At 38.3% G+C, this 27,684-nt stretch overlaps 1 protein-coding gene across 13 annotated transcripts in view; it reads right to left on the bottom strand.

Moving 5' to 3' along the window:
* Positions 1–27,684, bottom strand: part of myocd (myocardin) — a 134,763-nt gene that overhangs the window by 30,795 nt on the left and 76,284 nt on the right. The window lies entirely within an intron of this gene.

Here is a 27,684-nt window from a genome sequence, read left to right as displayed (position 1 = left end):
GATATTTGTTCTGGTTTAAAATACAAACTTCATTTTGATAGAACTTTCAGAAAACAAGACTTAATATCTTAAAGCGCTCTTATTATGCTTTTTCAGATCTTCCTTTTCAAATAGTGTGTAATAAAGATGTTTGTGAATGTAAAAGCTCTGCAAAGTTTCAAAGATCAGATATTGTTTCCTAAAAGAAAGAATCGATTCTGAACTATTGAAAGAGTCAATTCAGTCTCACTTCCTGCTGAATCTACATAGATGTGTAACTAATTTGTATAATGCCCGCCCCTGGTCTTCATTGGCTGAACAGCGTCTCTTTGCCCCGCCCTCAAACACTGTAGTTGAGTCTGAGACTGGAAGAGTTTGGTTCGTGTTGTTCATGTCGATGAGATTGATACGGTAAAACCAACACCATCGTTACTGTTCGTGTCACTGTGAATCAAGAGCTGAGATTCAGATATGATAATGAGCGTTTGGTTTCTGACCAATCACAACAGATCATCTGACCAATCAGAGCAGAGCAGCTCTCAGAAAGGCGGGGTTTAGAGAGACCGAATCCTTGATCGAAGCGTTTCAGACACTGAGAGAAAAGAGCTGATGCTGCAGTGGATATTATGAGAAAATTAAAGTGTTTTTTGACTTTGGATATATGTAAGAGACGTCCAAAACAAAGTTCAGAGCTTATAGAAAAGCATAATAGGGGTGGTTGAAGTCATTTTGCTTCTCCATGCTTTAAGAATGTTTAGATATTTGTGCTGGAAAACAAGACAAAAACATCCTTTTTTGTAGTGCAAACAACCCCTGAGCAAACTTGAATTAACATGTGGTCTTAATTAGCAGCAGAAAGCAGTATTTTATGATTATCTGCATTTGAAGTGTGGGAGGGTTTAATACTCAGATCTCTTCAGAATGGTAATGTGCAGCCAGTGCTGTGCGATCGCCAATCGGTCAGTCAGTAGGCGTTATCTTATCTTTAGTTTTGGATTCTCCGCTCGGAAAACAAGCAGCCCTTCCTCCAGCTCCCACGGGCCGTCAAAACATTCATCAGGGCTCGTCTGTGTCTCCGGCCGGCAGCGCTGCGGTCACAGTCCACGTTACTCCACACGGGCCACACATTCAACAGGCCGGTCCATGTCACGGCCCCTGAGCGCTGGCACTGACCGCTGGCAGAGCAATTACTATAAGAACATCGAGGATTGTGATGTGCTGTTGTGTGCTGTGAGCGAGCCTTTCAAATCACTTCATTCATTCAAAAGTGTACAAATATGGAATTAAGAATAGTGCTGTACATTGAGCCACAGGGCGTTGATTTGTTCTCCCTGTTACTGTGTAATTCCGCCTTCTTCTTCTGTTCTCCTGGAGCTGCGCTGGGAATACTGCCACTAATCTGACTTATGACCATGTTCACCATCACTGTAAGATCACATATGAGATATTATTATATATCATTAGTCTCTCATACACACAAATGTGATGAGATGGAGACTTTGCTTACTTCTTGCATTTTTTTTTTTTTTTTTTTGAATGAGAAAAAAGCCCTACGTGTCAGAATACACAGTGCATCAGTTTGTTGCGTATGGAGCTGCATAGACACAGACCAGTCAGGGTGCCCATGCTGACCCCTGTCCACCCCTAAAAGAGCCAACAGTGGACACGTGAGCATCTGAGCTGGACCACGGAGCAATGGAAGAAGGTGACCTGGTCTGATGAATCACGTTTTCTTTCACATCACGTGGATGGCCGAGTGCGTGTGCGTATCTTACCTGGGGAACACATGGCACCAGGATGCACTATGGGAAGGAGGCAAGCCGGCAGAGGCAGTGTGATGCTTTGGGCAATGTTCTGCTGGGAAACCTTGGGTCCTGCCATCCATGTGGATGTTACTTTGACACGTACCACCTACCTAAGCATTGTTGAGACCATGTACACCCTTTCATGGAAACGGTATTCCCTGGTGGCTGTGGCCTCTTTCAGCAGGATAATGCTCCTGCCACAAAGCAAAAATGGTTCAGGAATGGTTTGAGGAGCACAACAACGAGTTTGAGGTGTTGACTTGGCCTCCAAATTCCCCAGATCTTAATCCAGTCGAGCATCTGTGGGATGTGCTGAACAAACAAGTCCGATCCATGGAGGCTCCACCTCGCAGCTTACAGGACTTAAAGGATCTTCTGCTAACATCTTGGTGCAGATACCACAGCACACCTTCAGGGGTGTAGAGGAGTCCATGCCTCGACGGGTCAGGGCTGTTTTGGCAGCAACACAATATTAGAAAGGTGGTCATAATGTTATGCCTGATCGGTGTAAAGTCACAATTACAAGAAATAGAGTGACTTCATGAAATTTAAAGTCACACTGTAAAGTTTAAAGTTATAATTGCGAGAAATGGTCACAACTGTAAGAAACAAAGTTGCAATTAAAAGAATGTTGCTTTGTGAGGTATAAAGTTGCAGTTGACAGAAACTCTTGAGAAAAATAAAGTTGCAATTGTGAGATATAAAGTTGGAATTTGCCAAAGAATATAAAGAGATACAGAGTTTTAGAGAGATACAAAGTCACAATTAAAAGAAAAAAGTCACTTTGTGAGATTTAAAGAAAGAACATTGCTTTACAAGACATAAAGCCATCGGAAGATTTATATTGTGAGGCATAAAATCACTATTGCGAGAAATCTTCACAAGTGCGAAAAATAAAGTTGGAATTGCGAGATACTGGACGTAACCACCATAGATATTGAGGGGGACAAGTCCCCCCCCCAATATTTAATATTATTGATGTTGCTCTGCTGTACTCCATTATGCACCGCTCTGTTTGTTGTTAGGATGACACAAAGGTTTTAAATGTTAATTTTTTAGGCTGGTCTGCCTCAGAGGTCTAACAGCACTCATCACTGTCAGAATGAGCGAGCTGAGCTGGCCAATCAAATCAAAGAAGGCGGGGCTTCCTGTTCACAGAAGAAGAGTGCGAATTCCAATGCGACGCTTACACGGCAAGTAAGAAGCTAAACATTTAACATTTGATGACTGTTTTATTTAATATTCTGAGACTGACAATAAGATCCAGTGATGCAAACTACTCAACATTGTTATGAAATTTTGAATTAAAAACATGCTTTTATTTTAACATGATATGATTAATGTAAATCATAACAGAATGTGATGAGACAAGAAACGTTTTTGACATATCAGATATACAAATAAGAGTGAATATATATATATATATATATATATATATATATTTAAAAATATTATTTGCAAATAGTTTAAATTGATTACTTAATAACTTCAATAAACTGAGCACTTTTAATGTTCTTATTTCTTTTTCATTATTCCATTAAATAAATAAATTTTTTAATTCCTTTTAATAAAAAAAAAAAAAAAAATTACTACTAGTCACTTTGCAAGATTTAAAGTCACATTTTTGAAGTTTAAAGAATGTGGATTTGAGATTTATAGTCACATTGTGAGGCATAAAATCCCCATTGCGAGAAATCTTATTGCAAAAATTAAAGATGCTAAAACAGAGAAATCAAAATTAGAAGAAACGAAAGAGTCGTAAAGCATCTGAGCTGAGATCTGGAGCTTTGTAAGAGCAGCAGCGTCAGTCCAGAGATCTTTTCTGTCACACAGACGTCCCTCGGCCGCACGTTTCCAAGCACTTTAGTTGGATTTTAAGCAAAGCAAAGAGCTTAAACTCGCTAATGGCACCAAAATCTGTCCACTCCCTCTGCCACGCGCAGCAGGACGCGCTCCAATATACAACCCAGGTCAAATATTTACATTAGGACATCTTGAGTTGTGAACGGGCTGTTTTTCTCTGCAAGAGTGTCTGGCCGCACACGTTTCCCCATGACTGGAGTTTGGAAGGCTTAATTAGCAGGTGAAAGTGCTTAAGGCAGGGTGAAGCCCGAGTTTGACAGTGAACACAGAGCATCCCTGTGAAATTCCTCAGAGGGTCACTGAGCCCCGTCTTAATCCCTCCCTGTAATTGGGCCCGAGTCTGCGGCCGTGACATCTTACATCTGAGTGTGTGTGACACGTCTGAATCACGCCTGTGCGCTCATGATATGTGGCTGTATACAGTAATACGGCGAGACGCACACATGTTCTTGAACAGGTTATCCATCTTCACCACTAGTGTTTCTTCACTGGATCCAGCGTTTAAAAGCATACTGGATTCATCAGAATCATTATCTTTCAGCATGTGTTTATTGGCGTCCTGAATGCAGAAAATCACAAAACATTCCACACAGGGTCTATTATAAATGATGTCTTAGTTTTTGTATAATTTAATGTGTTTAGAAGTCAGGAATATCATTCATCAGTTTCCAGCGAAAACATTTCTACACTTTGAATGAATGCATAATTCTTCGGGTTCTTTTCGGGGTACGTTTAAAGTGCAACGAGAAAAAATTTTTGTACCAAAATCAAATTCAAATTAAAGTGAAGCTTTTTGTCAGCACTTTGAATTGTACACTGTCTAGGGAGCTATTCGTGTCATTTGTTATTCGTGTCTTTTCACTGCTGCTACATTTCCTAACGCCAGGAACTGTCTGATTTTGAGACGTTATGAAATACTTTTTAAAACAATGCTTTCAGATGATAATGATATAATGTGCTCCGTCCCAAGTGTTTTGAGCAGGGGTTCTGTCTGAGCTGAGAGGACCGGGGCTCGTCCGGCTGCGTCTCAACGGCCGTCAGACAGACGGGAGAATCTGCAGCCTGCGACTGGAGCCAGTGAGGCCGGAGCAGGGAGAGGACGAGGAGAGGACGGGACACACAGACACAGACGGGCTTAGAAAAACATGTCAACAATCCATAGGGAGTGACAGAAAACGTACATGCAGTACAGTGAGGTTCAAAAGATTGGGTCCACACTGAAAGCCATTAAAAGAACAAACAAACAAAAAAACATTACAGAAAAACTTTTCAGAGTATGTGTAAAATGCAACAGGATCATGTTTGGACCTCTTCCATCAAAACTTTACTAGCGAGACACTGGTTTGCTTTATCCAGCGGAGAAACGTAGTTTGTGTACCATACAGCGGTGGATGATGATCCGTTCAGTCTGTATTTCACACAGCGTGATGTGCGAGGGCTCGCCGAAACAATCTCAGAATACGTCAGAGCTCGAAACACACTGGAATGAATAATTCACTGACAAAGCAACATGAGTCTCTATTCTCTCTGCCGTCTCTGATTTAATCACCGTAGTTTTCTTTACATTAGCGCTGTTTGAATGAATTCGCTGGATCATCGGACTGCGTTTAGTGTCTTAAAATGATCTAATCACAAACAGAGAAGCGAAATAGGGTTAAATGGTTAGAACTGAAATTTCCGCCCACCAGAGTTACAGGTGCTCGGGCCATTGTAGATGCTCTCGACTTCTAAGATCATCTAACTACGTTAATGAAGCAATTTCATGTGCTTCAGTCATTTATTTGCGTTATTTGCATTAAATTAATGCATTTTGAATTAATCACATGCGTTAATGCATCAACGTTGGAGATGTTCAAGCACCTTATTACAATTTTATATTTACGTTTTAAAGTCATGTGCCCTCTAGCGGGCATAAAAATAATGAGTGTCATGTTACGTCTGAATGAAATGAAATGATGTATGACCGTTCTTACTAGGGATGTCAATTTACACAAATTCCCGTGATCGATCGTCGTTTAAAGCCTTAGCCTTAATACTGCAGTATGTGTCTACTGCAGTGGCATACAGCCAACAGCATGACAGGGTGTGCAAATGCTGCTCAAAATGCCATGTTCCTCACCAAATGGGTTTTTAATTTAAGTAAAGGGCTAGTAGGGTTGTAAAATGAGTCGATGTGATTGCTCATTTATTAAATTAGTTATTTAATAATCAAATATAACGACTAATACAATGTGTCACCAACGCCGCCTCAGATGCGTGCTCGTCAGAATGTACTCCTGTTGTGGACGCGCTCTTCCTGGAACAACGCTCTGAAAACGGCAACTAAACCCTATGAAATCACAACGATTTATTAAAATAGTGTTCTCATTAATGTTATGTAATATGACAGTCCCAATCATAGTTATTATTAGCCGTGCATTGCTGTTTGAGCTGTGTGAGCCGCGCTGAGTGAACACCGGTAAACTGGAGCACTTTGCTAGCGTGTTATTTAACTGACAGAAAGGCATCCTATATGAGATTAATCAGATATATACAAAATAAACATAAGATTGCAAATTATATCTGCGCAAAATGAATGTACAAGTGAACTTGAACTAAGTTACGTGCCACACAGAATGTGTACTGTTGTGGATCTGCTCTTCCTGGAGCAACGCAATAAAACAACTAAACGGCAAAAAATTCACAATGTTTTATTACAATATTGTTCACTTTATTATGTTATGTAATGACAGTCCCAATCAGAGTCATTATTAGTTGTGCATTGCTGTTTGAGCTGCGTGCTCTGAAGCTGAAGATGATCACGCTTTACTACAGCGTTAATTCTTAACCGAATGCAGAATAAATGAGATAAATCAGATATAGATAGGCCTGCACAAAATAAACACAAATTACAACTTACATTTGCACAAAACAAAAGGCTGCGAATGCACACGCAAACTTATAGTCATGATGAAGGTGTAACTCTAGCTGTAAAATGGTCTCAAACATAACTTCGGCGCGCTCGCTACATCTTTCCTCGTGTCTGCTTTACATGTTTCGCGGTTGAGCAGCACGCACACCAATGAACATGCTTAATCAACTAAATGTCGATTAAATGTATTATCGACAATTAATCGATCGTCGATTAATCACCAACATCCCTAGTCGTTACCAATCAAAATGCGTGTTCATTTAAATGCAGTGTGTGGACTTTTATACGGTCCCTTACCCGCCATTTGTCCTATTTCCATTTAGCAGCTCATTAACATTTATGGATTTGGCAGATGTGTTGGAAAGTGATTTAAAGTGCATATACGCTTTATGAGCACGTGCGCTCCCTGTGATTAAAACCACGCTTGCTTGATTACATATCGCTGTATAACGAGTTAATACTGTGCCATAATTAAACAAACAAATCCAGCATTTTGCAAACAAATACGATCTGCTTTGCAAAGGAAAACTCAACGCACAAACAAACAGAAAGTGATGTGCAAAAACAAAGATCAGTTTGAGTGAAAACGCAGAGGAGTAACAAATATATGTATTGTGCTTTACAAATATAAATAATTGAGCCTACATTATATTTCACAAATAAATACAAACCATCCTATAAATTGCATGTAACCTTTGAACAAATACCAAATCTAGTGCATAAATACACACACCTGTCCGATTGTGAGACACTTGCCTTTTTCTGAGATCTCTCAGCTTGATTTTCTCACAAATGCAGTTGAGCAACTTCCTCTTCCAAAACAGCAGATGGCGCTTTGCTATGGGCCAGTTTACGCTAGTCTCCCGAAAGAAGCCCCGAAACGTGCGTTTATAATAATAATAATAATAAACTTTATTTTATAGCGCCTTTGAAAGCTGCATCTAAAGCGCTTTACAAGAACATACAAACAAAATACAATGGAATAGGAGAAATAAAAGATAGAAACACATCAAAACACATTTAAAGACATACATAGTTATATATAAAACAAAATAATCACGTAGAGAAAATAAGTTTACAAGGAGTTTACAGCTGATGAAAATGAGCGGTGAACAGGTGAGTTGGGCGTTTCTCAATACCAAGTACGCAAACAAAGTTTGGTAATTCTACATTATCTGCAAAATGCAACAGCAGCAATCTTCATAACATCACTCGGCTCGCTCCGTTTGCATCTCTTTTCATTTTCATTTAAACATATTAATAATAGCCACACAAATTTGGTTCAGGCAACGCTTACATTGATTATCTTCACTGCATGTACAGTACCGGTCAAAAGTTTGTAAACATTAAGATTTTTTGAATGTTTTGAAAGTAATCTCTTAATCTCACCAAGGCTGTATTTATTTGATCAAAAATAACGTAAAAACAGTAATATATGAATTTTATTACATGTGAATATTATATGTGAATATTATTACAATTTAAATCAGCTGTTTTCTATGTGAATATATAGTAAAGTGTAGTTTATTTCTGTGATCAAAGCTGAATTTTCAGCATCATTACTCCAGTCTTCAGTGTCACATGATCCTTCAGAAATCATTACACTCACATGTTCACCACTTATTTTCGTCAGCTGAAAACTTCTTGTAAACTTGTTTTCAGGCTAGACTATATGTGATTATATATAGCCTATATATGTCTTGAAATGTGTTTTGATGCATATTTCTATCTTTTATTTCCCCTATTCCATTGTATTGTATGTTCTTGTTTTAAAGGCGATATAAAATAACATTTATTATTATTATTATTATTATTATAAACGCATGTTTCGGACATGCTGGATTTGTTTGTTTAATTATGGCACAATATTAACTCCATAGCAACGCTCTACCAATTGAGCTACACAAAATATATACAAATATAAAATCTTTTTTTATACAATTTTTGTAATATTAATAATTACATTTTGTAATAATAATAAACTATTATTATATACTGTTTTTATTAAACATTTTAAATTAATTTATTAAAATCTTAAAACATTGTTTGTTTCCTGTTTTAAATGAGATTTTGAATGGCAGACATTCGACCCAGTCTTTTGGATACACTCTGTATCAGATCATACAAAACAGTGTAAATGTGTGTGTGTTTACAACTGCATGAACCGTTTCTGTCACTAAAGCAGAAGGAGGACAAACAAAAAGTCATTCTGAAATTAGAAATGAGGAAAGAAAAAAAAGTCCAACTTTCAGACCCCGTTGCATATAAACTGATAGGAAATTAAGAAGCAAATATGAAAGAGGTGATGAGGATGTGAAGACAGAAACAGACAAAAGCAGCAGCTGGATCTGATCTAGCGCTCTCGTCTTTAATGACCTGCTTCTGCTTACTGTCCCTGTCATGAAGACGGACACGTCCACAGGTAAACACTCGCACAACATCGCAAAATACGTCCCCCTTCTCAGCATGTGCAGGAAAACCTTGTTTGGGTCTTTCAGCATTCGTGGGGGTTTTGACTTCTTTTACAAAGAACTTTATCGAGAACTTAGTCAGAAACATTCCTGCAGTTCACATATTAATATGATTCATCGGTTTTATCAGCCTGTATCAGACGTTATCAGAGATGATGGCACTTTCTCATGCATTGTTTTGCTTTTAAATAAAGTGGGAGACTGTAAAGGCCCCACTGAGAGTTCTCTTACACCCTCCTCCGTCCGCACTGGGATTTCATTAGACGCTGGTCAGGAGAAGGCAAACCCCAAATCAGAAGTGACAAGAGGAGGCGGCGGGCCAAAGCCGCACGAGAAACAGGAGATGTGAGGAAGAGTTCTAGTGTTGTGAGCCAGAGAGATCTGCGTCGAAACCTACTGGAATCCAAAACATGGCAGAGCTTGGGACGTCCATACTGAATCTGGATTGCGGTTGTTACATTGTGTGTCTGAGGCTGTTTAGCTTTTGGGAATTAATTTTGTCTGAGAGGCTCTGGATGCAGGAGGACGGCGGAGAGAGAAATATGCATGAATGACTTCAGTATGAGAGGAAACTATCGGAAAAAAAAGATATATATATAGAGTCTTGATTGTGAGCTGCTTCAAAAACAATCAACACGTTCACAAAAAAAGTCTCTTATGAGCCAGTTCATTTTAGTGAATCAAAACTGTGCAGTGAGTCTAAAGAAGAATGATTCCCCAAATGAATGAATCTTCTTTAAATGATTCGTTTAAAGGAGTTGCCCTCAAAAACGGGGTAATCATTTGTGATTTATATGGATTAAAATTAAACTCCAAGCAGAAATAAATCTTGCCTAATAAGAATCCATTGCTAGTGCTTTCAATCAACACAATCTACATCCAAAACATGTATCCAAAATTACGGATTCGCTCCTCTCGCTCCAGAAGAACAAAATCTCTTGGTTTCCTGTCAGATAAACGGAGATCTGTTTTCATAGTTTGATTTACGATTGGAAAGAAAGAGTGTATATGTTTGGGTCAGATCTCTGAACTCCATGTAACATGCGTGTTTAGTCTGAAGACTACTGTATATGTTGAGGAATGTTTTTGGCGTGTAGGTCAGTGTCACTCGGTCTCGTGAGCGTGGAGTTATGTTTTCCCCGAACATAGAAGCTCTTCAAGGACGTCATGCTACATCTGTGAGATCTGGATGTCCGTGTTTTGTGTGAATGTTGTGGAGATGTTACGCAGCGTAAGACGGAGCTGTTACATTCCTCTTGTTTATGGTGGACATTAAACCTGCGCTTCACATTCATCTGCGCAGCTTTTGTTTAATCTTTCCTCTTTTTTCTTCTTTAGGGACTCGTCTGGGTGTTTTAAGCAGTAACATCATGCCAAGATATTCAAGTGGTTAGCAACTGAATTGCGTTTGAGGTCTTATTATATCTGCGTTTGTCGCTGATGGAGTGTTTTGTGTCCTCAGATGCCTGTCCTGGTGTTTGTCAGTAGTGTAATTTCTGCAGCGTGTTGTCACTTTGGTAAGAAAGCATCGGCTAAAGGAACAAATGTACTTATTTTCAGTGAATTAGTTCACACAAAAATGTAAACATTATCATTTACTCACCGTCACGTCGAGCCAAACATTTATGACTTACTTTCTTCCATGCGACACAAAAAATAAAATATTATTTTATAATTTAAATGTTTAAATTATAAAATAAATATATTATTATAACGTATGATATATATAAATATAAAATATTTTATATCTTACTTCTGTGCAACACACACAAAAAATATAATTTTATCATTTAAATGTAATATATAACTTTATAATATATATAAAACTTTCTTCCATGCAACACACAAAATAAAAATTTTATTGATTTAAAAATAAACTTTTAACATGTTATAATATATTATATATTTAATATACTATATATATATATATATATATATATATATATATATATATATTTAAATGTTTAAAAAATAAAATGTAATAAAAATGAAATGATGTACATATTACTTTTATATCTTTCTTCTGTGCAAATTTTAAAAAAATATTTTAAACAAATTTTAAAACATGATATATATAGATATATATAATTTTATACTTTATATTACTTTTAAATATCTTATATCCTCTGTGCACACAAAAAATAAAATATTATTTTATAATTTAAATGTAATATATATATGTACAGTATATAGAATTTTATGTTAAAATATAAAATGTACAAAATGCAATTTTAAAAATTTAAAATTATTTATATATATATATATATCTTAAATATCTTCCTTCTGTGCAACACACAAAAAATAAAATATAATTTTATAATATATATATATATATATATATATATATAATTACTTATATTTATTTATATTATATTATAAAATTACAATTATATATTATTTTTGTGAGTCTTTCTTCTGTGCAACACATAAAAATTAATTTTAAATATAAATTTATAATTTAATATATAATTTTTTTAATATATTTAATATTACTTATATTCATAAATATAAATAATATATATAAAGTAAATACTTTTAAAGTCTGAAATGTAATGAGAAGTCATATAGGCCATTTTTACAATGCTTTCGTTGTGTATTTGTGTCCTTTTTACAGCTTGAAGGGTAGAAAGTATGTCAATATTAAATAATAAAAACATTGTAATAAACTCTCACACTACAAACACCAGCTGTCCTGGAGCACTTACTGACTCAGAGTAACAAGTCATTTCAGAGTAATCCAACCCAACCCTTGGGTCAATGCACCTTGCAAACACACTTCCAGGAAATATCATGTTTTGAAGTGTGTCTTCTCTCTTCTCACATCTCTGTGACCTCTGACTTTTACTCTGACAGGTCGTTCGGAAGCGTCAGTCTCCCGTCACCTCGCCCACACCGCAGCTCCACCGCATCAAATGAGATTGAGTTTTGCATAGTGCAAATATTTGTCTTTTCGTGTCTTGGATCGATCCAAACACCTCCAAACGGCCCAGGCTGAAACAAGCTGTCAAGCGGTTCATTTTTCCTCCCGACGAGGAAAGACCAAGGCTATATTTTTGTTGGTACAGGCAAGTTCCCACAGTGTCACATGCCATAAAGCGCCCTACATTTATTTGACAGAGATGAAGCAGCCATATGTCGACCCTGTCAGGCTCCTCTGAGAATAACTGGATCGAAAAGCTCCAACTTAACCTCAGAGAAAACAGGTCAGCAGGACTTTCTCCATTGGACGTGCCTTCGGCAGACAGGGCAGGTTCTGCAATTCTGTGTTCAAAGCAAACACACAGCTGTTATCTCCATGGCAGAGACACCGCTGACTTATATAAGTTGTCAGTAGGAAATGACGTCGCTTATCATCGCTCTGCCTGGCTGATTCGCTACATTACATTTTCAGTATTTCTGCAGTGATAGGTGATCCAGTCAGAACAGTCTAGCTTTCTTTTCAGATTAAAAACCTGAATAAACATGCCAAGCCATATGTTTGCTCTTAACACCCATGAGAAAATGGGCTCTGATAATACTTTTGAGAAAGCAAACGAATATGCCACTCCGGTACATGCTGGACAGAATAACTATCAGCTGTGTTTACTACTCGGTCTTGTGTTGATGATTATGTTGGCTTGACAAAGACTCATACTGTTACTGAGCAAACTTGCATTAAGATAATTTTTAAAATCTCTAATGAGACCAAAATGTCTCTATTCTCAATACTGTTTGAGCTCTCCTGAAGGCGCTTGCAACGCCCGGGTCATGGGTTTGATTCCCAGGGAATGAATGAACTGATCGAATGTATATCTTTAATGCAATGCAAGTCATAACATCTGAAGCATTTTCTGGCTGTAATCTTTCACATAACTGCTATTTATCCCTTACAAACACTCAAAACAATAGAAACTGCATAGCAACGACACTGCGCTCACCTAACAATCACACAGAATTCTTCAGCAGCTACCTAATGCTGGCTTCAGGATGGATGATATCTTGACCTTTCTAGTAGGACAATATCATCACAATGTATGAATTCACCCGTAATGGGTTTATTTTGAGCATCGTTGGCGATTAAACGGCTGTGCTCTTAAAGTCCCACTTAACTCCATTCTTCAAGTTTACAATTCAGGTGATATCACTTTCTTTCAAAGCTCTTCCACGAAAAACACTGAGGCAGCTTTTTGCGAGCAAAGCTGGAGATCTAAACATTATTGTTAGCGCTGAGGTGATGTGGGAGTCACGGGCTCGTGCTGCGGTCAGACCGACTCTCCAGCAGATCAGTGACGGAGCGGATCAGATGTTTGCTCACTGTGTCACGAACAACTGCTGCACACAAGCACAGAATTTGACATTAAACACATTATTTTAAAGAGGATCTTTTATGTAGAGATGCACCGATACTAAATTTCTCTGCCGATACCGATAGCCGATTATTCTGAACGATATCGGCAGATGCCAATTGTTTTCTTAAGGAAAAGAAAATCTCCCCCAAATAATGCTGCAAACTATACAGGGAACCTCTCCTTTGGTACACTATAATATTAGAGTTACAATTAACAACAGAGGTATATTATTCAGCTGCTGTTTATTTTCAGAAATAATAATTACACTCAAATAAACAATTTACACTTCATAAGCACTTGTCTTCATGGCAGATTTATTCAAACATATAATTAACAATAAATAAGCTCCTCTCTAATGTTTATTTTATAGCTAACTAAGGACCTGTGAACACTAAAAAACATTCCTGAGGTAAATATGATGTTATGTGACATTGTTCACAAGCTGTTTTATTGACGTCTTTCCGCGTGTACTGTATCTTTCAACATTCCTTCTGATGTTCATGCATGCTTTTCGAGATATAACTTGTATTAAAGTGGAAGAAAGGACTTGACGCTTGAACTGAGGCGCTACAGCGATCTGACATGACACATTTAAGAGCGTCAAAACGGCATTTATTGTTTGAATTTCATGATAAAATGGACAGAATTTGAAAACTGAGACTTTATTTATTATCAGAAGTAACAAAGCGCAGAGCTCTTTGCGATTACTGAATAGGAGGCGCTACAAATAATGTGTGATGTAGCAAAAAAAACAAAAATACAGACCTGGCTAACCTGGCTTGAACTACGGGTGGTTCTTAGGGTAAAATAGAGCCTGCTTTAATGTTGCTATTTTTTAAATTTCAATGCGTTATTGTCACATTAACTAAATTCAACATGAGAGATTTTCTTCACACAGTATGAGCTGCAATCTGAACACCATTTTGATTGACAGGATATAATCGGCCCTGATCATTGGCTGTTTTAAAACAATCATCCGATGGCCGATAGTGAAAATAATAGCTTTTATCGTCCAAAACTGATTGTTGGCCGATACATCGGTGCATCTCTACTTTCATGCCCTTTCACAAAGTCTTGATGTTGTTTTTGTGCTCTACTAGAATTGAATGTTGATTATTTTCCTCATATTCTCCATTGTTCAGCTCCTCTCTTCCCAGTCTGTCAGTAACGCTCTGTTTAGTTCCTGTTTCTATGAAGCCCCTCCTTCTGAAAAGCACAATGTGCTCTGATTGGTCGGCTGGAGCAGTGTGTTGTGATTGGTGTTTGGGAAATGTCCCGCCCCTTACCATAACCGCCAGTTTCAACACACTACTAACTAACTCAAGCAGGCCCCGCCCCTTTATTCTGCGTATGAATTATTTAAATGAGGAACATTGTGAAGAAAACTCAAGACTACAATGGAGTTCAGAAACACTGATATAGAGAAGAACTTTTCAGACCTTTTTCATGCTCAAACAGTAACATTACACAGTAAAGAAAGATGAACATGAACTTATTTCAACATTTATTTACATCTTTTTAAGGAATTAAATAAATGAAATGCTAAATGATCAAATTTATCACAGTTAAATACATATATCAAACTTTAGTGTGTGTGTGTGTGTGAGGCAGGACAGTGTCATGTGACGGCTCTCGTGCTTGTGCACAGAGCTCAGATTAACGCGTGATGTGTTTTGTGTTTTCCTCCTGTGGGAAACACCTCCTTACATGCGATGACAGGTGGAGCTTTCACTGGCCACATACTTTACAGAACAAATATCATCTTTATCTCTCTCAGTGTCCAGCGAGGGCGTCGGATCACTTCCATTACTACGAGACTGTGGCCACATTCAACCCATCGCAGAAGCACTGCTATTTTGGAGGCTAACTGTGTTGTATTTCTATATACATATTTCTATATGCATTGAGGATTTGAAATGTTAAAAGTTCGACATCTTTTTACTTGCACTGCAACTGTGAACTTATTGAAATATTAACTTAAAATCTCATAGGGGACTTCAAGTAAATATTTAAAGTCAAAGGGTGTTCAGCTGACAAAAAAGTTTGGGAATCACTGATCTACAAAGTGACAGATGAATTTGTGTCAAAATACCACAGATTTTGTGTCCAATCAAACTCTATTCTGTATTGAAGAGATGTGACATGACTGTGAACGTCATCCCTGTACGACGGTAAACATAACCAGACGTTCCTCTAAGAACAATAATTCTATATCGTATAAAAGAACAGCTCTACAGAAACACTTGTTATCTATTGGCTGAACAGATAGTCCCGCCCCCAAACACACACCATTGGCTGAGCCAGTGCTGTGGCAGTCTGTCACTCAGACTGAAGTTCCATTTGGTGCTAGTGACGCAGAAATGACAACCCTGAGAAACAAAATCACTGTTCACAGAGAGGATTTTGTAAAGTGATTCATTGTATGTTTTTTCCATCAAATGTGTCTGATGGTTGGTTGAAAACACTATGAAACGGACGACTCGAGGCGCTCTGACCTCGGTGGAGCGTGATGTCTGATAGATGTTGGCTCTCGCAAAAAATTCAATAAAACAGCGGTATTTTGTTGTTTGTATTTTAGCTGATTCCCATAGCTGCTGGTATGTCAGTGGAAACCTTTAAAAATATGACCCCATCTCCCATGTTTTCTTTGGCTTTTGGGATAGGCAGCTTTCAAAAGAAATGTAAGGCAGCGTTTGATTGATTCACCGCATTACGCTTTAATGAATACCACATCCAGCTCAGCGAACACATAACCTGCAAATCTAATGAGAGCGTGTGCTATTTGAGCTGACGGGAATAAACCGAGACATTCAGAAATATGACAACCAGCACTGATATCTGATCCTCCTTTACTCACACAACAACATATATATAAAGCCAATCTGAAAAGATATTAATTTAGGTAATAACAAATGAAAAAGTATTGAAAGAAAATAAAAGGAAAGTCAACGGAAATAATCAAGTACATTATTCATCTAATTATGGCTGCAGAAACCAGAGAGCCAAACTTATATAAACGTACAATAAATATAAAGGAAATATGACACCCTTTTCCGACGTTGAATTATCAAGCATATCTTTTCACACATATTTTCTTACTTAGTCAATATTTAAATTAATTTTATTTCACACTAAGTGACAAGAAAAACAAAATTACATATTTTTCTTAAAAGAGTCTTTAGTCTTTTTGTACCCATTCATGAATATATATGATTTTTTAGTGATGTTCAGTGTGGGTAAAATGGTCAACTTTAACCGTTAAACCTTAGCTGTTTTATATAGAAGCTTGTTTTCACCACAGAATTAATTAAATCAACTTTTTTTGAAAAAATTAGTTTAAAAAACTAATAAATTCAAAAACTAAAAAAAAAAACAAATTTCGACTTTAGTTTAGATATAAACTCAGAATTACAAGAAAAAAGTGAGAAAAGTAAATTATAAACTCAGAATTGGGAGAAAAAAAAAAACAGAATTCTAATTTATAAACTCAGAATTGTGAGAAATAAAGTCAGAACTGTGAGAAAGTCAGAATTATGAGAAATAAAGTCAGAATTATAAGAAATAAAGTCAGAATTGTGAGAAATAAAGTCAGAATTGCGAGAAATAAAGTCAGAATTGCGAAAAAGTCAGAATTGTGAGAAATAAAGTCAGAATTGTGGGAAATAAAGTCAGAATTGTGGGAAATAAAGTCAGAATTATGAGAAATAAAGTCAGAATTGTGAGAAATAAAGTCAGAATTGTGAAAAAGTCAGAATTATGAGAAATAAAGTCAGAATTGTGAGAAATAAAGTCAGAATTGTGAGAAATAAAGTCAGAATTGTGAGACAGAAAGTTACAATTGCACTTTTTTTTTTAGTCCTTTGTGGAAACAAGGTCAGAAGAATACAGATTTATCAACAATAAATCCTCCAAATATTTTTAACACAAACATATATATACTTATTTTATATATTAAATTATTATATATTATTGTATACAATTTTTTATACTATAATTTACAATCTACCTTTGTATCCAAAAGTTCAACATTATTTCCTTTATCAAAAAATAGGTTTCCGAAGCAAAATGTGATGGCGTTTCAACAGCTTTACATGCCGAGTCATTTTTACCTGCTGACATCATCAGCACGTGACAGCCGTTATTAGGATATTGTGTAGCGCTTCATGGCCTTTGTGAGAGAGGGCTTCAAATGAAGCATTACCAATTATTCATCTATTAATGCAGGCCTTTTGGCTCCTATAGAAACGAAACCTTCCCGCTGGATTTATTAAAGCAAGACCACCACCGACAATGATGCCTGCAGAATAACAGCACAGGTAAAATCATGCAAATAACGCATGTTCTCTGGTTGGGAAGGAAATTGTAAAGTGGATTATATTGCTCCTTTATTGAATAATAAAGTCCCTTATTGTTTTGAGAGTGTCTGAGCTGGCAGTGAGATGAATTAAAACGCTGGGCAATAAAGTCTTAAAGTGTTGTGCTGTTATTCGGGGTGCCTGTTGATGCAAAGCTGCAACACATTAATGTGGTTTTGTTTTCTTTAAACGAGTGTGTTTTGCGCTGCCCGTGTTCAATGCATTCCTATCATCAACAGCGCAAGCCTCATCATCTCCAGATGCTTTCCGTTCAAATTAACATGTGGTTCTAACTTACCTTCGCTATGACTCCCATACATACCTGGGTTGCTTGCTCGCAAATTAATTCTTTTATTTCACTTTCGGATCGTACAGATGTTTGAAAATGGCTGGAATTCAAATATAAATGATGTGGGCCTGCATGCTAACTCTTGAAATATCTATCAGCAGTCAATAACTGCAGGTTAGAGAGATCGCAGGGCCGGTGCCCGCTCTGTTTACAAAACCTTATGAAAGTACTGAACGCTTTCTGATAACCTCGAAACTCGGTGGATTTCACCTAAAAAGGCTGCTTCGCGTTCGGGATACATCTCGGAGGAACATGATGTACAACCTGAGCTGCACAAAACTCAATCTCAAATAAAGAGCATTAAGAAATGACCAAGAATGTCTCTGTTTATTTTTATCTGGAAAAGAAGCAAATTAGAGTCTATGGCTTCAGTAAGCGTTTACAAATTTGGCAGGGTCTCAATCATGCTGAAACGGTCACAGTACACTGGAACTATGTGTGTGAGCGCACAACAGACACAAAAAGAGCAAGATGAAGTCACACATTGAGCTGAACACACCAGAAGTGATGCATTTTAACTGTCCTGATTTTGATCTGGTTAAATGACCAGTGTAGAGAAATTGCTGAAACATTCAGAGGAAGGAAAGCACTGTGGCTAGTATCAGTATTGTATCAGTGAGATACTATAATTTATAGTTTATATGATCATCTCAGTGTATTTAAGCCTTCTGTTTTCTGTGTCCTGCGTTTACGCCAATGTTAAAGTGTAATGTGTAGCGTTCTCTCAGTGTTCATTAAAGTTTCTTTATATTGTTCATTCTGCATCACGAATCATCCTTGGATTAAACTACACAGCCAATGCATGACAGAACGCAGGACCCTAGTATAGAAGAGGAAAAATAATGGACTTACCTGCAGTCCACCTCCTATTAGAACAAGGAGATCGTTCCCTCAAGGACCATGCAGGGGATTTTTTAGATCAGGTGTGCGTCACTCATTATCCCGACCACTCAAGGGTACGCCTGCTCATGAAAGGTCCTCGAGGGAGCTTCGCCGAATATATGGAGTGTGTGCTGGTAAGATGTGGATCCCCATACACCATCCGCCTCAAGTCAGGTCCAAGTAATCTTCATCTCTGCTGGTTCAACCCAGTCCCAAGTCATCTTCGTCTCTCTGCTGGTTCAACCCAGTTCCAAGTCATCTTCGTCTCTCTGCTGGTTCAACCCAGTTCCAAGTCATCTTCGTCTCTCTGCTGGTTCAACACAAGTTCCAAGTCATCTTCGTCTCTGCTGGTTCAGCCCAGTACCAAGTCATCTTCGACTCTGCTGGTTCAGCCCAGTTCCAAGTCATCTTCGTCTCTGCTGGTTCAACACAAGTCCCAAGTCATCTTCGTCTCTGCTGGTTCAACCCAGTTCCAAGTCATCTTCGTCTCTGCTGGTTCAACCCAGTTCCAAGTCATCTTCGTCTCTGCTGGTTCAACCCAGTACCAAGTCATCTTCGTCTCTGCTGGTTCAACACAAGTCCCAAGTCATCTTCGTCTCTGCTGGTTCAACCCAGTCCCAAGTCATCTTCGTCTCTGCTGGTTCAACACAAGTCCCAAGTCATCTTCGACTCTGCTGGTTCAGCCCAGTACCAAGTCATCTTCGACTCTGCTGGTTCAACCCAGTCCCAAGTCATCTTCGTCTCTGCTGGTTCAACACAAGTCCCAAGTCATCTTCGACTCTGCTGGTTCAGCCCAGTACCAAGTCATCTTCGACTCTGCTGGTTCAACCCAGTTCCAAGTCATCTTCATCTCTGCAGGTTCAACCCAGTTCCAAGTCATCTTCATCTCTGCAGGTTCAACCCAGTTCCAAGTCATCTTCGTCTCTGCTGGTTCAACCCAGTACCAAGTCATCTTCGACTCTGCTGGTTCAACCCAGTACCAAGTCATCTTCGACTCTGCAGGTTCAACCCAGTTCCAAGTCATCTTCATCTCTGCAGGTTCAACCCAGTTCCAAGTCGTCTTCGTCTCTGCTGGTTCAACCCAGTACCAAGTCATCTTCGACTCTGCTGGTTCAACACAAGTTCCAAGTCGTCTTCGTCTCTGCTGGTTCAACCCAGTACCAAGTCATCTTCGACTCTGCTGGTTCAACACAAGTCCCAAGTCATTTTCGTCTCTGCTGGTTCAGCCCAGTACCAAGTCATCTTCGACTCTGCTGGTTCAGCCCAGTTCCAAGTTGTCTTTGACTCTCAGTTCCAAGTCGTCTTCAATCCTCGCTGCTAGTTCTGCCCAGGCTCAAGTGTCCTTCGTCATCCAGGCCCAAGTTGCATTCGTCACCATTTGCTCTGCCCAGCTCCAAGTCTCCTTTGTCTCCACCATGGTCTGTCATCCCTCAGGCTCCGCCAGGCTCCTTTGTCTCTCTGGCTCCACCTTGGGCAATCGTTGCTCTAGCTTTGCCTTGGACTTCAGAGTCTCCAGCTACGCCTCGACCCTCCATCCATCTGGCTCTGCCGGGCTCCTCCTTCCCTTCAGTTTCACAATCATCCTCAGTCACACCGACTTCACCCAGGTCTGCCAAGCACACATCCCATCTTGGGCCTCTGTGTCGCCCTGGGTCTTCATCTCCTCAGCTCCACCTGGGTCTTTCACATCTCCACTGCAGTTGATCTCGTTCCATCATGGCTCCTCTCTCCATTGGTTCCACTGTGGTGTTTCCCTCTGCCAGCCTCTCCTTCGGTCACGTCTCTCTCTGGCTCCACGTTCTTGAAAACAGTTGTGCTGCTTCATTTTTTGTGGATTCTGTTTCAAATAAATGCTGTTCTTTTAGATATTTCTATTCATCAAAAAATCTTGAAAATATAAAATGAATGACAGTTTCCACAAAAATATGAAGCAGCACAACTGTTTTCAACATTGATAATAATAATCAGAAATTTTTCTTGAGCAGCAAATCAGCATATTAGAATGATTTCTGAAGGATCATGTGACACTGAAGACTGGAGTAATGATGCTGAAAATTCAGCTTTGATCACAGGAATAAATTACACTTTACTATATATTCACATAGAAAACAGCTGATTTACACTGGAATAATATTTCACTGTTTTTACTGTATTTTTGATCAAATAAATGCAGCCTTGGTGAGCAGAAGAGACTTCTTTCAAAATCTTAATTGTTACAAACTTTTGACAACCAGCATAAGCTTTTTTTTTTTTTTTTTTTTTTTAAACATCAAGTTAAACTAAATGAAAATGAGAAATGTTGCCTTGGCAAGTTTTTAAATATGTTTTATTTTATTTCACGCAACAGAAATGTTTTTTTGGTTTAGGTTGATTTTCAGTTAACTATAATAACCCTGGTGGCTAGTTCATCTCTCAGCTGAGCTGGATATTGTGTTACTGTTTTCATTTCCAAGGAAAGGATTTCTCCCTTGGTAAAATTCACAACGCAAATCTCTTGTATCCACAATACAACACCTGGAAAAAGAAACTGTCCATTAATCTTTGCCGCCCCAAAATCCACGCTTTAAACTCCACTCATCCCTGCAGCGCATGCGAGCGGCTCCGTCCTCCGTGTTTCTGAATAACCTCGTGGGTTGTTTTCAGGTCACTGTGGTCGAATGCTCTCTTAATTGAATTTCTTGAGTGCTTTGTTTAATATGCAGCCGTTAAATGTCTATAAATAGAGACCGGGATGAGATGACCTCATCTTTTCCGGTTTCACTGCTCAGGCCCGAGGATATTATATAGCAGAAAGCTCTTATCATCTGCTGTAAACAATGAAAGAATTAGGCTATTTGATAGTGTTGTGGATTCGTGTGGATCTAAATGTTAGCCTTAAAACAGTTGTATTAGATCACAGAGTCAGTTAAAGTAACTAAACTAACCAATGGGCCGAAGTAACTACTGTAAACACCGGCTTTGTCCTTAGGGATTCATGCGTGCGTTCAGCCTTCATGGAAATATATTAGCAAACGGTTCTGATGTGTGCTCACTTTTCAGGACACACTTCCCTAGTTGTCTGAATCATAAGCTACTCAATATTAACTACTTATTTGTAGAATTGTTATACAACACAACCAAACCAATATTCAGTCTTGCACAAATGCTGAAACAATGACAAAAAATCTCTGTTACTGAATAATAATCACACTATCATATTAATTTGAGAAATATGCATGTGCGTACAGTGTATGAAATGAGCTCCATAATAACTCATGAGAGATAACATAGTGTAGATAATCATAATCACTATTTGATTAACAGCAGACGAGCGCAGAATCACACAGTTGGACTGATAACGCAAGATATTCTCTCACATATGATTCGTTCTTCCATGAATCAAGAAGTCAGATTGATTAGAGCGCGATGACCTCATCCTCTCATATATAGGTCTCGTTTGGCTCTTCTGTGAATGCGTTTATGAGAGTGATCTGCTATGTGTTTTTGTGTATGAACCAGCAGCAGCCCGTATTTATATTAGCTGCAAACCAATTTCAACTGTACATTCCAAATAGGTGAACAGCTCTTGGCTGTGGGCACGAATATTTCGAAGCTTACAACAAAATCAACCACCAATGTCCAGTGCAGTGAGCGGTGCCATATGTGCAAAACATTCTGCAACCAAAATAATGATGCCGAATTATGTCTTTAACCCCAAAGCATATTCTAAAATTTACTTTACTCTAATAACACTCAATGTGATATCAATTATAAGACTCTCGGGAGGAACCAGAAACACAGCCGTCGGCATTCCTTACTTGCCTTTAAAAATCATCCTAAATATCTATTTACGTTTATGAACATGAGGGTGACAATATTAGGTGAAATGCACTATCCATCAACTAGCGAGTCCTTCAGAGGGTCAAATGAAACGATTCATTGACATATGAGCGATTTCATGGATAAACTGCGGCACATTCCACCTGTTGCTGAATGAGATGTTTTGTTTTTATTTTACGCTGATGGTATCAGAACTCTGCCTTGGCAGTTCCTTCCAATACATTTTTCCCTTTTTCATGTTTTCTTAGCTGATAAATGACACGAGGCTGTTCGGAGCAAACAAATGTATTGTTTGCGGACACTGCGAATCGAGCGGTTTGTGCGGATCTCAGCCTGAGGTACTGATGGAATAATGCTACACAGACACAACAGGATGTTTAGAATCGACTGGAACGTGATGCTGTCAGGAAAAATATTGTTTTGCATTCATAAAAATGGTCATAACTCTAGATCAAGCCGGCAATTCCAAACAGATGAGCTTAATCTCTTACCCATCGCTGCTACAAAATCAGCATGGAATTCACATGAAAGATTCCTAGTGCAGCTTTCCACTCATTCCAGATTGTAAAAGTAAGTATTTTATGGCAGGTGTTGGTTTGAACACGGGGGCCAAAAAGCCTTTTGTCAGAGGCTCTCCCTCCGCCCGCTTCACGTCTGCGATAGCATCAAGCGAAATCTGGGTTCGCATGAAATGCCTATAAAACAAAGAGGGAAAGTCGATCCATTCCTGGTGCGAGCAGCGCCGCCGCTATTATCTGGGTCAACGAAAGAGAGTAAAAGCTTTGAAGTTCAGCCACAAGTTTTGTTTGTACCTCCTTGTTATTTTTATTCCAAAATGTTGGTGGCTTGAACTGAATTGAGCTGAATAATAACTCTACTGTCTTCTGAAGAGCTGAAGAGTTTTGTATTTTTAAATATGCGAGTTATGTAATGACAAAAATGCTTAAAAACTTAACTTAAACTAAAACATTAGCTCAAACTCATTCAAAAAAGCACATATAAGCCTAATTAGTGGTGATTTCAAGCATTTAAGTAAAGCAATTTTTCTCTTATTTCAGAAACAAATCCAGTCAAGTGTGTCCAGACTTTGTATTTTTAATTTATAATAAAATATAATAATTTTATCACTATTTTTGCTAAATGCTAAACAAATCAAAGAAAATGTGCTCCAACTCATTCGTTAAAAAAGCACACATAAGCCTAATTAGTGGCGATTAGAGTAATCTAAAGCATTTAAGCAAACCTCAAAAGGTTTTTCCCTCTTTTTTTTTTTCAGAAAAGTCATGTGTGTGCAGACTTTGTAGTGTGATTGGTAGTGTGCTTCATTGTAACTGATCTAAGTTCCCACTGACTTCCTTTCCTCTGATTGTTTGCATGAAGCACAAACGCTCAGTTTCGCTGTAGGTAATGAATGAGCCGATGCTGATTTGGAATCCGGTGCTGATTTTGCTCATTCCCGTCACGAGCGCTTTGAGTTTCGCTTTGATCATGACGTCAGTCAGCTGTTTCCCAGATGAATGACAAATGAGCCCGATGACAGCAGAAGTTTGTAAGAGCAGAAAATCCTCACTGAGTTTGTTTTATTAGGCCACAGCAGTGAAACCACTCGCTGACAAATTAACTAACAAACAATGGCTGGAGTTTTATGAGAAGATGAAAATGTAAACAGTAGCACTTCAGTGGACAGACACACTTCAAGATGATCTGAAGCATGTGTAGTTTGTTGACTTTCTTCAGCCGAGGTTTCAGAATAATAATACAGATGAAAACGAGAAACCGATCCTGAGGTAAAGTTACAGGAAAAATCTGCTAACACTTTACAGTAAGGTTCCATTAGTTAATGCATTAACTAACATTATCTAACAATTAGCAATAGACTTATTTACCGTACAACTGTTCATATAATTCATGTCAGCAGAGGTCCATTAAAGGATTAGTTCACTTCAGAGTTAAAAATTTCCTGATAATTTTCTCACCCCCATGTCATCCAAGATGTTCATGTCTTTCTTTCTTCAGTGGAAAAGAAATGAAGGTTTTTGAGGAAAACATTCCAGGATTTTTCTCCATATAGTGGACTTCACTGGGGTTCAACAGGTTGAAGGTCCAAATGTCAGTTTCAGTGCAGCTTCAAAGAGCTCTACATGATCCCAGACGAGGAATAAGAGTCTTATCTAGAGAAACCATCAGACATTTTCTGAAAAAAATAAAAAATTATATACTTTTTAACCACAAATGCTCGTCTTGCACTGCTCTGTGATGCTCCACACATTACGTAATCACGTTGGAAAGGTCACACGTGATGTAGGTGGAAGTACCAATCCAGTGTTTACAAAGTGAAAGTCAAAGACTAAGTCAAACGCCCTTTACAAAAAAGGTAAAACAATGATTTCTGACAATTTTGAAGTTTGAGGAGTCACGCGTGACCTTTCCAACGTGATTACGTAATGCGTGGAGCATCACAGAGCAGTGCAAGACGAGCATTTGTGGTTAAAAAGTATATAATTTTTTATTTTTTTCAGAAAATGTCCGATGGTTTCTCTAGATAAGACTCTTATTCCTCGTCTGGGATCATGTAGAGCTCTTTGAAGCTGCACTGAAACTGACATTTGGACCTTCAACCCATTGAACCCCAGTGAAGTCCACTATATGGAGAAAAATCCTGGAATGTTTTCCTCAAAAACCTTCATTTCTTTTCCACTGAAGAAACAAAGACATGAACATCTTGGATGACATGGAGGTGAGTAAATTATCAGGACATTTGAATTCAGAAGTGAACTAATCCTTTAAATATTAACATATTATTAACAAATGCAACATTTGATTTTAATAATGTATTGTTAAATTAACATCACAGGTATTTTTCATTGTTTTATCTTGTTTTATTCAAATATTACAGAAAGTCTTAGAGGTGACAATTACCAACGAAAAGTTAAAGGGATAATTCACTTATGTTTTACTCGCTCTCATGTCATTCTTTCTTTCATAGAACATAAAACGAGACGTTCAGCAGAATGTTCACGCTGTTCTTTCCCATGAAAGCTGATGGAGATTGTGGCTGTCAAGCTCCCTTTGTGTGAGGAACAGACTGAACTTTACATTGTTTAAAAAACTTCTTACATTCTGTTTCATTCCTCACACAAATCTATCAAATGGCTTCAGAAGACTATAGTATAAGTCACATGGACTTGGTGCTTTTTTTGTCCTTGTTTAAAGGTGCAATATGTAAAATTTTCTGTCCACTAGAGGTCGCTAGAGGCCTGTTCAAAACAAAGGCATAGCTTGATGACGCCAAGTTTAAGCGCAGAATCTTGGGACATGTGGTCTTCACCTCACAGCCGGTTGGGATAGGACTCGGGAAGAAATCATGTTCATGGATGCGATTATTAACGTTACTGTAGTATGAAGCAGAGCAGCAGTGGGACTTTTATTATGCCACAGTCGCCGGCGCCGCTTCCGCTTTTCCGGTCATGAGTATGAGGTAACGCAGCTCTGTTTATCATATTAGATACATTTGAGTGTGTTGAAAATAATGTTATAACGTTACTCTGTGCGTTCGCTCGGCGGCTGCTGTGAGACACTGTTACACACTGCAGTAAGATAGATCGATTTTAGAATATCATATTAAATGCTGGATGGCTTGTGTTGATAAATGGCATGCAATTAATTTTAAAACGTATTGTATGATGGAGAAAATGCTGTATTACTGTTACTAAAAATAAAGCTGCATCTGATTATGCTATGTTAGCTACTTCACAAAATAGTGTTTTTCTCTGAGGCGTGGTAAAGCATGGTACTCGCAACAAATCAAGAAAATTAGATTTAAACAATAAGACTAAACGTGTTGAGCTATATAACAACAATTAGTTTTCTGTCTATAAATATATCAAAACAGTTGTTCCCTTGTCTATTAAAACATGTAATAGTGGTCACTGGTCACTGGTTTTTGGATATTTTACTGCAAAATTCTTACATATTGCACCTTTAAGCTCGACAGCCGTTTACTGCGTGGAAGAGCAGCATGAACATCTTGCTAAACATCTCTTTTTGTATTCCACGGAGAGAAGAAAGTCATGCAGTTTAATATCAACATAATATTTTGGATGAACACAGAAAGCTTTAATGTTCCGTTGCCCAGAGAGAAAAAAAACAATGTGTGGTGTCGGAGGAAAAGATGCAGGAGAGACGAGAGCTGGCGTATTTTCCCTGGGTTTAATAAAATGACCTAAGTGCCGTCACACTCGTCCACATACATGTGGATTGAGTGAGGAAAAGAACACAAATAAACACTGCCAATGCTGTGTGAACGATGCCATCATGTGGATCCTTTCAACACCTGAACACAGACACAACAACTCTTCGCTTTTGATTATCATTTTAGGGAGGGTTGTGGATTCTGATTGGTTATTGATGAAACGCTGACGTGGGTCAAACGTACACAAATCCACACGCCGTGTGTCAGTTTAAAGAGTTCACCGGAAAGATCGTTTGTCAGGAACAGTGAACTGAACAGCTCAGGTTAATGTGGGGAAAGACCGCATGTAATCTCGGTATCTGACAAACTGTGATGTAACGCCTGTTTCCACTTCGAGCTTCACAGTGCTGTCCAGTAAAGTGTGTTCCTACAATTACCAAACAATTGAAGCTCATCTGAACAGCAGGAAAACACCCCAGTGGTGAAACTGACGTTCACTCGATCGCTTTCAGCCACACATGACATCATGGAAAACTGGGCAGCCGTGTCTTTCTCTCACAATGAGTCGGGAGTCCAGGGATCCATCATTCTAAAAATACAGTTTCTATCGCGGCATTCCACAAATACTTTCATCTCTAAACCTTGTGATTCAAGTGGCATTTAAGCTGGTTTGATTAGACTATGAAGTGGAAAAGCAGAGCGTACTGATATTTCAGCATGGATTAGTCAT

The sequence above is a fragment of the Ctenopharyngodon idella genome, chromosome 12 (assembly GCF_019924925.1).
Source record: "Ctenopharyngodon idella isolate HZGC_01 chromosome 12, HZGC01, whole genome shotgun sequence".
Classification (NCBI taxonomy): domain Eukaryota; kingdom Metazoa; phylum Chordata; class Actinopteri; order Cypriniformes; family Xenocyprididae; genus Ctenopharyngodon; species Ctenopharyngodon idella.
Note: the sequence above shows the minus strand (reverse complement) of the source record. Positions and strands in the feature narration are given on the sequence as shown.